The sequence below is a fragment of the Salvelinus alpinus genome, chromosome 7 (genome assembly GCF_045679555.1).
Source record: "Salvelinus alpinus chromosome 7, SLU_Salpinus.1, whole genome shotgun sequence".
In the NCBI taxonomy this organism is placed as follows: Eukaryota; Metazoa; Chordata; class Actinopteri; order Salmoniformes; family Salmonidae; genus Salvelinus; species Salvelinus alpinus.
The window spans coordinates 13,359,644-13,369,189 of record NC_092092.1 but is presented as its reverse complement, the minus strand read 5'-3'; positions in this window follow the sequence as shown (position 1 = coordinate 13,369,189).

The following is a 9,546-nucleotide window of genomic DNA, read 5'->3' as shown; positions in this document are numbered from 1 at the left end:
TTGGTTTAGAAGCCTTGGGGGGGCACCCAATATTAGGAGTGTGTTCCTAACGTTTGGTGTACTCAGTGTATAATTACCTAGCAGCCAAACTGCTTGCACCGATCCCATGTAATTACAGTAAAATACTGTGAAATACAAACCCCATCCTCCTTAATGATTCATTCATTTATTCATTATGACAACAGTAGCATTTACTTTTTTTACATTCTTGTAAATATACAGAAATTTACTGGCATCTGTGCTAATTTTCTGAAAAAATGATATGATTTTCTTAACTCTCTTGCTTTCGCTCTAGATGCTCCCTTAGTTGATCCTTTCTCTTGGGGTGCAGTGACCCTTTGCCACGCTCAGTGTTGTCCTAGCTGTCTATATTTTGACAGCACTTAGTTACGACTGACTAACTACACTCGATCTAGAAAGGTGCTATCTAGATCCGTAAAGGGTTCCTCCTAGGTTAATGCCTTTCTAGGGAGTGATTCTACAACTGCATTGCTTTGCTCTTTAGGGTTTTAGGTGTGCTTTCTCTATTAGCACTTTGTGACCTGCTGATGTAAAAAGGGGCTTTATCAATAAATACGTTTGATTGATTGATTCTCAGACTGTCCCCATAGGATAACTCTTTCAAGAACCCTATTTGGTTGCAGGAAGAACTCTAGGAGTGTATGTTTAGTTGACACCTTGGCTTTCTGACATTTAACCTGTGACCCTGAAGCAGCCTATGTTCCGAGGCTATGTCCGGATCCATGTTTTAGGGTTGAGGAAGGGCTATATTGGTGTAAAAACGTCATGGTGGGATGGTGTTTCTACAGTCTTGTTTCTGTAGGGAAAGATAGATTTTTTGTGAATTGTCATGTGTGTATTTTTGGGAACATGCAAGGAACATGCAAGTGTGGGTGGAAAGCAAACATACCGAGTGCATCTGTGTGTGTGTGTGTGTGTGTGTGTGTGTGTGTGTGTGTGTGTGTGTGTGTGTGTGTGTGTGTGTGTGTGTGTGTGTGTGTGTGTGTGTGTGTGTGTGTGTGTGTGTGTGTGTGTGTGTGTGTGTGTGTGTGTGTGTGTGTGTGTGTGTGAGAGTGTGTGTGAGACACAGATGTAAGTACCTGTGAAGAGAATCATGGCTGTTTTTGAAAATGTTAGAGACATTGAGCAGACCTAAATCATTTATTATTAATTACATTATTTTACAGTTCACTTTCTTGTACACTATATATCAGGGGTATTCAACTGGGGTCTGGAGGTACTGCAGGGAGTCCGGAGGTATATTACAGGAGGTACTGCGGGGAGGTATATTACAGGAGGTACTGCAGGGGAGGTATATTACAGGAGGTACTGCAGGGGAGGTATATTACAGGAGGTACTGCAGGGGAGGTATATTACAGGAGGTACTGCAGGGGATCCGGAGGTATATTACAGGGGGTCCGCGTAGGTACTGCAGGGTGTCCGCGTAGGTACTGCAGGGTGTCTGCAGAGGTACTGCAGGGGGTCTGGAGATACTGCAGGGGGTCTGCAGAAGTACTGCAGGGGGTCTGGAGATACTGCAGGGGGTCTGGAGGTATTGCAGGGGGTCTGGAGGTATTGCAGGGGGTCTGGAGGTACTGCAGGGGGTCTGGAGGTACTGCAGGGGTCTGGAGGTACCGCAGGGGGTCTGGAGGTACCGCAGGGGGTCTGGAGATACTGCAGGAGGTCTGGAGGTACTGCAGGGGGTCTGGAGGTATTGCAGGGGGTCTGGAGGTATTGCAGGGGGTCTGGAGGTACTGCAGGGGGTCTGGAGATACTGCAGGGGGTCTGGAGGTACTGCAGGGGGTCTGGAGGTATTGCAGGGGGTCTGGAGGTACTGCAGGGGGTATGGAGGTATTGCAGGGGGTCTGGAGATACTGCAGGGGGTCTGGAGGTATTGCAGGGGGTCTGGAGGTACTGCAGGGGGTCTGGAGGTACTGCAGGGGGTCCGTGAAATATTGAAGGAAATTATTTTTTTTAAATATAATTTTCATTTCAATTTCTTTATGAATATCCTTAGCAACCACAGAAATACCAATTTTTTAATAACATACCTACAGTAGGAAAGAGGACAATATTTTATCTCTAATTATGTCAACTTTATTTCTTAACTCCTTATATTGAGCCAATTACAGTCATGCACCAACGAATAGTCTACCAGTGTGGCAAGTGGAACTGGCTGCTGGTAAGCTTTCTTGACTTGGACATTTGTTTTTGCCAACACATGGCTAACCTTTGTTTAACCAGCTAAACAGCTGCTCTCAGTGAAAATGTGTTTGGAGTTAACCTTTGTAGCTAATAGGCTATGTTAGAGTTTACACTTCCTCTTCCAATTACCAGGTGGGGAGGTCAAAATAATGAACAACCATACTCAAATCTATTCATTATAAAATGCTGTTTACGTGTTCATTCACCTGATGATAACACAATATATATATTTTACTATAACATATGATGGGGTCACTGGGTCACAGGTTTTCCTGGAAGGGGAAAAGGTTGAAGAGCCCTGCGCTATATACATATACTGTACATATGCCCACACCCACATGCCCAGAGCCACACACACACTGCACATCTCACGGTTTTACCAATTTGACTTCAGATTCCTACTTTTGTGCACATTTCTCCAAAACGTCAAATTTGGAAGTTTCTCCAAACGTCAAATTTCGACACCTAAGTTTCGGATATTTGTATGGGTACAACAGAAACAACCCTATGATAGATGTGGGGGTAGAGGTGGAGGTAGAGGTAGAGGTGGAGGTAGAGGTAGAGGTAGAGAGTAGAGGTAGAGGTGGAGGTAGAGGTAGGGGTGGGGGTGGGGGTGGGGGTAGAGGTAGAGGTAGAGGTAGGGGTGAGGGTGGGGGTAGAGGTAGAGGTGGAGGTAGAGGTAGGGGTGGGGGTGGGGGTAGATGTAGAGGTGGAGGTAGAGGTGGGGGTGGGGGTGGGGGTAGAGGTAGAGGTGGAGGTAGAGGTAGAGGTAGAGGTGGAGGTGGAGGTGGAGGTGGAGGTAGAGGTGGAGGTAGATGTGGAGGTGGAGGTAGAGGTGAGGGTGGGGGTAGATGTAGAGGTGGAGGTAGAGGTAGAGGTAGAGGTGAGGGTGGGGGTAGATGTAGAGGTAGAGGTAGAGGTGGGGGTAGAGGTAAAGGTGGAGGTGGGGTGGGGGTAGAGGTGGAGGTGGAGGTAGAGGTGGAGGTGGAGGTAGAGGTGGAGGTGGGGGTAGAGGTATTACTGTATGTATTAAATTGGGATCTATACTACTTTGTAACATGTTTATGTTCAATACTGTATTACTGTAGTGTTTACTGTACTGTATGCTATTTTGTTTTTATAAAATTGAAAGATAACCACCACGTGATGGTATAACATGTCTATTTGCAAATGAACAGGAAGCTGCCATTGTGCAAATGGGAGTTGAAAAAAATGCCATAAGACTGCGGGAAATCCAACAACAGATTATTGAAAATCCTGCCATATTCTTTAACATCAGAGTGCATTTATCAATTATCCCTTAAGAAAAAACATCTCAGGATGAAGCAAATGTACAGAGGCCAATTTTAAAGGAATTCCCAAAGAGTGAAAGATGAACGGTACAAATATGTGCAAGTAAGTGTCACGCCCTGATCTGTTTCACCTGTCTTTGTGATTGTCTCCTCCCACCTCCAGGTGTCTCCTGTTTTCCCCATTAGTCCCCGGTGTATTTATCCCTGTGTTTCCTGTCTCTCTTTGCCAGTTCGTCTTGTTTTGCCAAGTCAACCAGCTACCTGCCTTTTGCCTACTCCTTTTTGGTATAATAAATATCGGAGCTCGACCATCTGCCTCCTGTGTCTGCATTTGGGTCTCGCCTTGTGCCCTTATAGTACGACCTGGCCATGACAGACCCAGCAGACTTGGACCAGCTCCGTCACACTGTCTCCCTGCAGGGAGCCGCCATTGGGAGGCATGAGGAGCTACTGCGGGACCTTTTGTAAGGGCTTCGTTCCCTAACGGAACGAAGGGTTCAAGGCTATAATGGAGCAAATCAGCTCATAGGCAGCCCGCCACCTCTGAAACCTCCCAACCATCCAGTAACCTTTCTACTACTAGTGGATTTGTTCAACCTACCCTGGTTCCTCGAACCCCGCTTACCGCTTACCACCTCCGGAGCGTTAAACAGGTAATCCTGGTACCTGCCAGGCATTCCTTTCCCAGTGCGCTCTCATTTTCGAACTCCAGCTCTCTTTGTTCCCATCAGACCGATCGAAGAGAGCGTATTTAATCACGTTAATGTCCGGAAGGGCGCTCTCCTTGGCAACGGCTGTGTGGGAGCAGCAATCTGCTGTGTGCCATAGCCTGGAGGAATTCATGGCGGAAGTGAGGAAGGTTTTCGATTCTCCGGTGCCCGGGAGGGAGGCGGCTCAAACTACTGCAGGTTCATCAGAACTCCCGTAGTTTGGCAGACTACGCAGTAGCTTTTCGCACATTGGCCTCTGAGAGTTCCTGGAATATGGAGGCTCTGTTTGACACCTTTCTCCACGGACTGTCGGAGGGAATAAAGGACTAGCTCGCAGCTCGGGAAATACCACGGGACCTCGATTCCCTCATCACCCTGGCGATTAGGATTGATGGGCGCCTACGAGAACGCCGGTGTGAGAGGAGGTTGGGTCTCGGGAACACTCGTTCGTCTGCTGGCGCCCGTCTGAAGGAATCCGGAAATCCCCGATGTTGGTATTTCCGAGAAGAGCCAAAAACACCCGAGGTTCCCAGAGAATCATCGGCGACGGGTGAGTTAGATACTCCTGAGCCCATGCAACTGCGAAGAGCTAGGTTATCGGTTGGGGAAGGCTGAATTCTAACTGTTGTCTGTACTGTGGAGTGGCGGGACATTATATAGCCACTTGCCCAGTTAAGAAACCTTTTTCTTTAGTGGGTACAAGTACTCTGGTGAGCCAGACTGGGAGTCCCCTAACTTCCATCACCCATCCACCCTTTTTTGTGATTCTGCTGTGGGGAGACCAGGCTAAGTCTCTCCGGGTGCTCTCAACCAACCCCACTATCTGGAGCCGACAACTGGTCTGGGTGGAGTATGTCCGGAACACCCGTCCCTGTTCAGCCATGGGACTCTCCCCTTTTGAGTGCTCCATGGGGTATCAACCTCCACTCTTCCCAGAACAAGAGCAGGAGGTCAACGTACCCTCGGCCCAGATGTTTGTCCGCCGCTGTCGCCGTACCTGGAGAAGATCACTTCTCAAGACCAACTCCAGGTATCGTTGACAAGCGGACGGCCGCCGGACTCCAGAGCGTATGACTTTCCACTCGGGACCTGCCCCTTCGGGTGGAGTCCCGAAAACTGTCCCCCCATCTCATTGGTCCTGTCCCATCCATAGGGTCCATAGTTCCACTGCTGTCCGTCTTGTGTTACCCCATACCCTTCGTATCCACCCAACTTTCAATGTTTCTAGGATTAAGCCCGTGTCTCACAGCCCTTTGTCTTCTGTCTCCAGGCCCATCCCTCCCCCCCGGGTCATCGATGGCCATCTGGCATACACGGTGAAACGCCTCCTGGGTGTTCGACCACGGGGCAGGGGTTTCCAGTACCTGGTTGACTTGGAGGGTTACGGCCCGGAGGAGAGGTGCTGGGTTCCCACTAGAGACATCCTGGACCCGGACCTCATCGCCGGGTCCAGGATGACTTTCACGGCCGACATCCCGGTCAGCCAGGTATGCGCCCAGGTAGGACGCCAGGTGCCGTCCCAAGATGGGGGGGGGGGATACTGTCACGCCCTGATCTGTTTCACCTGTCTTTGTGATTGTCTCCACCCACCTCTAGGTGTCTCCTGTTGTCCACATTTGTCCCCAATGTATTTATCCCTGTGTTTCCTGTCTCTCCGTGCCAGTTCGTCTTGTTTTGTCAAGTCAACCAGCGTATCTCCTAGCTCCTGTTTTTCAAAGTCTCTGTTTTTTCCTTGCCCTCCTGGTTTTGACCCTTGCCTGCCGAATCCGCCTGCCTGACCACTCTGCCTGTTCTGACCTCGAGCCTGCCTATCCCCTTGTACTGTTTGGACTCGGATCTGTTCACTGAACCCCTGCCTGTCCCGACCTCGAGCCTCCCTATCCCCTGGTACTGTTTGGACTCGGACCTGGTTTAAGAATTCTCGCCTGTCCTGACCTGCCTTTTGCCTACCCCTTTTGGTATAATAAATATCGGAGCTCAACCATCTGCCTCCTGTGTCTGCATTTGGGTCTCTCACTGTGCTCTTATAGTAAGTAATGTACTGGTGTTACACTCTAGAAACATTAGAGACTCATTGACGTTGCCAGTGAACTTGACAATACAGCAATTACAGTATTTACTCTCATTTCAGAGAATCATGAAGTTGGATGCAAGTCCCATCCCCCTGGAACTCATATTCATAGATGAGGCTGGATTCAATTTAGCAAAGACAAGGAGCAGAGCAAGGAACATCATTGGCAATGCACCATCATTGATGTACCTGGCCAGCACAGGGGGAAATATCACCATATGTGCAGCTATGAGCCACAATGGGGTCCTCCACCGCCATTCCACACCATAAACACTGCTCATCTCCTTAATGTCCTCCTTAAACACCTTATATGACAATCTGTTTCAGCCAGAGCAAATGTATGTTCTAATTTGGGACAACGTGAGTTTCCATCGGGCTGCTCAGGTACGCAACTGGTTCCATGACCATCCCAGGTTTACAATTCTCTATCTCCCAGCATATTCCCCATTTCTCAGCCCCATGGAGGAGTTGTTTTCAGCATGGTGGTGGAAGGTGTATGTTCGCAAACCCCATGAACGTATGGCCCTTCTCCAGGCAAAGGCCTGTGGTGACATTCCAGCAGAGTCCAGTCAGGGGTGGATGCGTCATGCCAGAAGATATTTCCCCCGCTGTCTGGCCAAGGAGAATATTGTTTGTGATGTTGATGAAAAACTGTGGCCGAACAAAAACAACAGACATGACTGACTTTGTTTTCACAATTGAGTATTTGTTTCTTGACTTATGATTTAGATTTTTACTGTATTTTGACAGTTTCTTTATCTATTCCGTACAATTGATCTAACATGTAGTACAAATAGGCTTATTTTTCTTCCTTTGCAAATGCAAAATACAATTCAAGTCGGAGGTTTACATACACCTTAGCCAAATACATTTAAACTCAGTTTTTCACAATTCCTGACATTTAATCCTAGTAAAAATTAAATGTCTTAGGTCAGTTAGGATCACCACTTTATTTTAAGAATGTGAAATGTCAGAATAATAGTAGAGAGAATGACTTATTTCAGCTTTTATTTCTTTCATCACATTCCCAGTGTGTCAGACATTTACATACACTCAATTAGTATATGGTAGCATTGCCTTTAAATTGTTTAACTTGGGTCAAACGTTTCGGGTAGCCTTCCACAAGTTTCCCACAATAAGTTGGGTGAATTTTGGTCCATTCCTCCTGACAGAGCTGGTGTAACTGAGTCAGGATTGTAGGCCTCCTTGCTCGCACACGCTTTTTCAGTTCTGTCCACAAATTTTCTATAGGATTGATGTCAGGGCTTTGTGATGGCCACTCCAATACCATGACTTTGTTGTCCTTAAGCCATTTTGCCACAACTTTGGAAGTATGCTTGGGGTCATTGTCCATTTGGAAGACCCATTTGCGACCAAGCTTTAACTTCCTGACTGATGTCATGAGATGTTGCTTCAATATATCCACATAATTTTCCTGCCTCATGATGCCATCTATTTTGTGAAGTGCACCAGGCCCTCCTGCAGCAAAGCACCCCCACAACATGATACTGCCACCCCCGTGCTTCACGGCTGGGATGGTGTTCTTCGGCTTGCAAACATCCCCCTTTTTCCTCAAAACATAATCATGGTCATTATGGCCGCCAAACAGTTCTATTTTTGTTTCATCAGACCAGAGGACATTTCTCCAAAAAGTACAATCTTTGTCCCCATATGCAGTTGCAAACTGTAGTCTGGCGTTTTTATGGCAGTTTTGGAGCAGTGGCTTCTTCCTTGCTGAGCGGCCTTTCAGGTTATGTCGATATAGGACTCATTTTACTGTGGATATAGATACTTTTGTACCTGTTTCCTCCAGCATCTTCACAAGGTCCTTTGCTGTTGTTTTGGTCCTCCTTCCTTCCTGAGCCGTATCACGGCTCCCAAGGATAAACCAGACTTGTGCAGGTCTACAATTCTTTTTCTGAGGTCTTGGCTGATTTCTTTTGATTTTCACATGATGTCAAGCAAAGAGGCACTGAGTTTGAAGGTAGGTCTTGAAATACATCCACAGGTACACCTCCAATTGACTCAAATGATGTCAGTTAGCCTATCAGAAGCTTCTAAAGGCATTACATCATTTTCTGGAATTTTCCAAGCTGTTAAAAAGGCACTGTCAACTTAGTATATGTAAACTTCTGACCCACTGGAATTGTGATACAGTGAATTATAAGTTAAATAATCTGTCTGTAAATAGTTGTTGGGAAGATTACCTGTGTCATGCACAAAGTAGATGTCCTAACCGACAAAACTGTAGTTTGTTAATTAACAAGACATTTGTGGAGTGTTTGAAAAACAAGTTTTAATGACTCCAACCTAAGTGTATGTAAACTTCCGACTTCAACTGTACATTTACTGTATGTTTGCATTTTTACTGTGTACTTACAGTATGCTGTTTGACATGTCATGTTGAAATATAGAACTAAAATGTTTGCGTTTGTGTTACTTTCTTGTTTGAGTACACACAAACAATATACAGAATAACAACAAAGTCTTATTCTCTACACTGAAATATTTTCTAATAGTAGTGTTTTGAATATGTCACATTAGTGTGATCTGGATTGTCACTAAGTTAGATTCATTTGATGTGTGTGTGTCTCATTTGTATACAGAGTCTCATTCTGAGCAGGGAGTACATGATTTTGATTGCTCTGTTTATTTTGCAAGATGTTTGGGGAAATTGGCTATCTGTTTTGTGTTTAGAGTTTTGACTACCTGAGAGTTTTGGCAAATGTGTGTTAGCAATTGGGAAAACTGTAATTCCAAATGGGTTGGAATAGGGTTACAACAGAAAAAACTGTATGGTTAATTTTAGCCATTAATTCCGAATGGTTGAGGTAAGGGTTATGTTTTGGGATAGGGTATATATATTTACAAAAAAATCTCTTTTTATTTGTCACATGCTTTGTAAACAACAGGTGTATACTAACAGTGAAATGCTTACGTACAGGCCCTTCCCAACAATGCAGAGAGAAAATAGAAATAATAGAACAATAATAACAAGCAATAAATACACAAAGAGTAACAATAACTTGGCTATACACACAGGGTACCAGTACAGAGTCAATGATAACTTGGCTATACACACAGGGTACCAGTACAGAGTCAATGATTACTTGGCTATACACACAGGGTACCAGTACAGAGGCAATGATTACTTGGCTATACACACGGGGTACCAGTACAGAGTCAATGATTACTTGGCTATACACACGGGGTACCAGTACAGAGTCAATGATAACTTGGCTATATACACAGGGTACCAGTACAGAGT